The sequence below is a fragment of the Athene cunicularia genome, assembly GCF_003259725.1.
Source record: "Athene cunicularia isolate RWA chromosome 2 unlocalized genomic scaffold, athCun1 chr2_part1, whole genome shotgun sequence".
In the NCBI taxonomy this organism is placed as follows: domain Eukaryota; kingdom Metazoa; phylum Chordata; class Aves; order Strigiformes; family Strigidae; genus Athene; species Athene cunicularia.
In genome coordinates, this window is record NW_020799095.1 from 88329512 (window position 1) to 88334336 (window position 4825).

Below are 4825 nucleotides of genomic sequence, written 5' to 3' on the forward strand. Positions count from 1 at the left end.
CCCCCCCCCCCCCCTCTTCTTTTTTTCTTTGTCCTGTGGCTGTTTGGCTGTTTTGACAGATTGGGAAATCTAGACTAGGATGAATTAGAAGATTTGGCAAAAATACTTCTTGATTCTTACTGTTAAAGAGGTTGGCCATCCAGTGAGATGCATCAACAAGCCTTCATTAATATAACAGTTTTATAACCCACAACTATGCATAGACAACCTTTTCCTCGCTGTATAGCCTATACCATTTGGTAGACTATGTGCTGGATGGATTTCATGTGCCTTTCTGTGGTGCATAGCATGTTGTCTGGATAGTCCAGTTTCAGTTTAGTCAAGACTGAGGTCTAATACCTCTGGCAGGATTCCTACTTGACATGGTTACTTTTTGTATTGTCAGGCACTTGGAGCTGTGAATGGTATGATAGAGGTGTCCAAGGCCTCAAAGGAAAGAGTAATCAGGGAAGGTGAAAACCATACAGGGGAATTGTTTGACATACGTGACAGTGTCACCTCTTGGGACAGCTAAGAGCTGTCTTCACTTCTGACTCTTCCATATCAGCCCTTTTTTTTTAACCTTTGCAAGTTTTTAATTTGTTCAGTGTTATTAACATGACTGATGATGTTGTGGGATGCCTAATCCCTTCACCACCAGAATAGTAAAATGTTCAAAGCCACAGCTAGTACTTTCCTATTTTATTGCTCTTGTTTTAGGCTCAGAAATTTGCCCACATTTCTATGTGCACCTTCTTTACATGTAAGAGAATAATTTTTTTTTTTAAAAATAAAAGATATCTAAGAAGAAAGTCCCTTGTAATTCAGCAGCACAAAAGTTAATCTGTGATCTCGGAAACAGAGATCACTGCTTGCTTTCACTGTAGAAAGATATTATCCTATTCTTATAGATGGCAACAAATTGTTTTCTTTCTTTTTATCAAATGTACAGAGCTGACCTCTATAATGGTTTTTAAATGATATTAACAGTTACTGCATAATATCCTATCATCTTGTTACATGGTTTATTTTATTAGCCTAAATGTATTCATTTTAGTACACATTAGTATTTAATTTGCACAGAAACGTTTTCGAGTATCTAACTAGAGACAAAGTTCAGGAAGAGTGATGAGGTGTGAGTTTACAGTCAACTGTTTTAAGAAGAAACAGAAAAATAGTGCAAAAAGACAGGCAATTACCTTGTTAAAACTACTAAGATGCAATGGTCTTATAAAAATAGCTTGGAACAAGCTAGCTCAAAATATGAACTCACAGGACTACTTGTGAGGGACTTTGCCGCCCTAGAAAAAGATACAATTAAATGTTATTTTAACATTTACATCTAATTTCCCTACCCCCAAAGTAACCATATATAAAAGTGTAGGGGTTTATTGTTTCAATGTCAATGTGAGAAAAATACCTGAATATATGATACTGCACAGATGTGGGGTTGTACAGACTGTGACCATAGAGATTCAGAATAAAATTGGAAGCATAATAATGCAAGTGAGGAAGAAGGAAGAGGACACATTGTAAAAGCCACTATAACTAGAAAAAAAATCAAAACCAAATCAACCACCAGATTAAAAAAAAAAAATAATCTGCAGAAGATCTTTGAAAAACACTTATGTGATCATAGAAATCCTTGGGAGACCGCTAAAATTTGGTATTGGAAACAAAGATACAGGATCATCAAACAAAATCCAGGGCAACATCTTCAGCTGCACTAGACGTGGTATAACTCAGAAAAGGGTAGCCTCAAGCCACCCTTCCTTTCTCTGGTCACAGGACTGCAAGGGGACTATTTCAGCCCTGTGGTCTGAGCTGAGCACAGCCACACACAAGGCGCGCTCCCCTGAGCAGCAGCTGGCCGGGGGGGCTGTGTCTTTCAGCCCTGGCTAAACACACCTCTGTGGTATAGGAAGGAGCATCACAGAAAGGATTTGCGGCCAGCAGCAAGATCCCTTGCTCCTGTGATAGAGCAGCCTTGGTGTCCAAAGATGTAGTATAGTAGATGGCAGGCTAGGTTATTTCTTTATCAAGGTAAGAGCCTCAGTTTGAGGAAATACCTGTGAAAGTCTTTCACTGAGACTCTTCCACTACCTAGAAAGAGGGAACTTTGTTCTCAGGAAACCCCAAGCCTAACCTCTGCAGAACCCCAAGGATTTGATGACTCAGTACCACTTACACAACTTCAGCACCCTGCACTAGCTCTGGTCCTGATGAATGACTTTGTAGTCTCAAACTGTTCTTCCAGAATTACATGGACCTGGAATGGAGAAAGTGCTCTTCCCAATACAGCCCTTTCTCTATACTAACTTCTCTTCAAAATCCTGTTTCCTAGACTGCACAAAATCCAGAATGTATGGGCAGCTGTGCAGAAAAGACCATGCTTTCTGTGGAAGGGGAAGATGATGTCTGTGGAGCACCCATTTCATGCTCAAATGTTGTGATATAGGCAATCTGGGCAAGAGAAAGGAAAGAGCTAAACACATAGCTCTGGATGAAATCCCCTGCTCATATTGCCAGTTAAAAAAAACAAAGGTCAACACAGACATAAGGAAGGAATACAGGAGAAAAAAAATCAAGAAATAAAAAAGGTTATATCAGATAACAAGTTAGATGTTCTCCGAGGAGAGAAAGCACTTGAAGCCAGGCTTGTGTCATTTTGGGGAGCATAAAGGAACTCACCACATCTTGCCTAGAAGGTCATAGTTTCTCTTCATAAGAACACAGAGACTGAGAACAATGGCCACTCCATGTCTGATATTTTTTCTTACGGAGTTAAGCAGGGATCATTTTGCCCAGTGTATCTTTTAAGTTCATTCTTGCCAACAACTTGTATAACAAATCCAGAGAAGAACAGGCATGTTCTTAAAATACTGCTGTATTTTATCTATGGAAGAACCTTGGGAAAATGCCTATATAGCTTGGCCAAATGGTTAACAGAAAAACACGATTATGTGAAAGTAATTGAATGATATAAGCTAGAAAAAAGGGAGAGGAACAAATGGACATATTGTCTGAGATGGCTATATTACATATAGGTAAAGTCAAACAAAAGAGAAGATAAACCCTAATACCAGAGAAAGTAATGGGGAAAAAAAAAAAAAAAAAAAAAAAAAAAATAAAAGCCACATTTCTCAAGTCATTTAAACTCCACCACACCAATAGCTTTATAAAGCCTTTAGATGGGGAAGCCAAAGGCTGGCAGGGAGACAATTACTTGATCTTGTTGATCTTTTACATTTTTCTGTGTCTATCGCCCAACCTTACAGCAACCAACAGTTAACCACAGATGAGAAAGTAAAAGTCTGTGTCACCAGTAAGCCTTCTATTACCTGTACCACAAAAGCATCTTCTAACACTTGTGTTAGGTGTGACATTCCCATTCTTCCTCTGTGCAGGTACTGATCATTCTTTCTTTCATACCTTCATGTTGGCTCTTTCTAATTTTCTGCTGTAATCTTCTTTCTTTTAAATAGAAGCTAAATTAAAATGGTCTATTGTTCAGCCAAAGAACTGTAACTTTTGGTCTCAGAATAAGAATATATACTAAAACGCAAGGCATTGACTACTTAATACAGTCTGAAAACATGCATATTTTAAATTATTTTTTAATATAAAAATAAAACAATATTTCATGAGCAATGGTATAACTTTCAGGAGTCAAAACTAGCCTTATTCATGAGATTATCCCTGGACTACTTCATACCTTGTCACAAGGCTATCTAGACCTCAAATGTCTCTCTGTTCTTGCTCTTTTCACAGTGCTGAAATTGTCTCGATTTGTCACCTTTTGACACCTTTAACATACATGGTTTCAATATCATAGTTTCAAATTACTTTCACTTAGAGGCAGCGTGGAAGGAATCCCATCACTGGGTAAGACAAATGTCTTTCCTATTTTTTTCTGGATGGTGCCTGAACAATCATCATAACCACTCTAATAACTGACTCATCTTTCAGACCATAGAATGCAACCTCAGAAAAAGGTCCTTGCTCCTGTTTAGTTCTTTCTTTTGTCTCTGCTTTTATTATACCTTCCAATAGTGTTTCCATTCAGCAGAAAAATAGTGTCCATAATGATATCCTTCTCTGGAAGTCCTGTGCTTCCTTCATACAGCCAATTTATAAGAAAACTGACTCTTGTCAAAAAGATCTATCCTCAGATTTCATACATGGCCTATTTTTTTCCATCTTGCAGCAGCTCTGCAATTTTTTTTTTCTCTCTCATAGAAGCTGTACTAAATCACTCCCATTGCAACTACTGGTGTTAGCATGTTGAAGAGAGCAATGTATGTACCACAGTGTTAACCACAGCGAGGACTGTGGTTGATAATGGCAGTGCTTGCAAAGATGAATCACCAGCAGGGAAACCAGTTCAAGAAAAAGAAACATAAAAAAAACCCAAACCCAACAAACAAAACCAAAATAAACTCACTCCACCAGAAGGAAGATCCAAGGAAGAGACAGGAGTGTGATTGGGAATGTAGTTTTATAACATACTCAATTTGAGTATATTGCTCACTGTATGGACTAGCCCTCACAAATCATGATCTGAAAATACTTTATTGAATAATGGGATACTCAGGTTTTTCAATGGAAGTGTATGATTTTGCTCATTTTTCTCACTGCTTCAAATGACAGTTATACTCCTTCCTGTAAAACAGCTTTTCACACATCAGAAGTTCTTAAAAATCTTTGTGGAGTTCTGTATTTCATATTCTTAACCCTTGCCCCTCTAGACTAAATAATTGCCTGTGAAGGATTATCTTTATTTGTGCTTTCTTACCATCTACTATTCTGGACCACCTCCCTCCCCCCCCCCCCCCCCCCCCCCCCA